Source organism: Pundamilia nyererei, unplaced genomic scaffold (genome assembly GCF_000239375.1).
Source record: "Pundamilia nyererei isolate P.nyererei 1_Seehausen unplaced genomic scaffold, PunNye1.0 scaffold00561, whole genome shotgun sequence".
NCBI lineage: Eukaryota > Metazoa > Chordata > Actinopteri > Cichliformes > Cichlidae > Pundamilia > Pundamilia nyererei.
Window position 1 is genome coordinate 6879 of NW_005187962.1, and position 251 is coordinate 7129.

Genomic DNA, 251 nt, shown 5'->3' on the forward strand with positions numbered 1-251 from the left:
GAACTACAAAAATAAGCTGGTTGCTTCAGTAACCTGAATTATCTCCATCTATCCATCCATTTCCTTCCGCTTATCCGGGGCCGGGTCGTGGGGGCAGCAGCCCAAGCAGAGAAGCCCAGACCTCCCTCTCCCCAGCCACCTCCTCCAGCTTGTCCGCGGGATACCAAGGCGTTCCCAGGCCAGCCGAGAGATATAATCTCTCCAGCCTGTCCTGGGTCTCCCCCAGGGCCTCCTCCCGGTGGGACATGCCC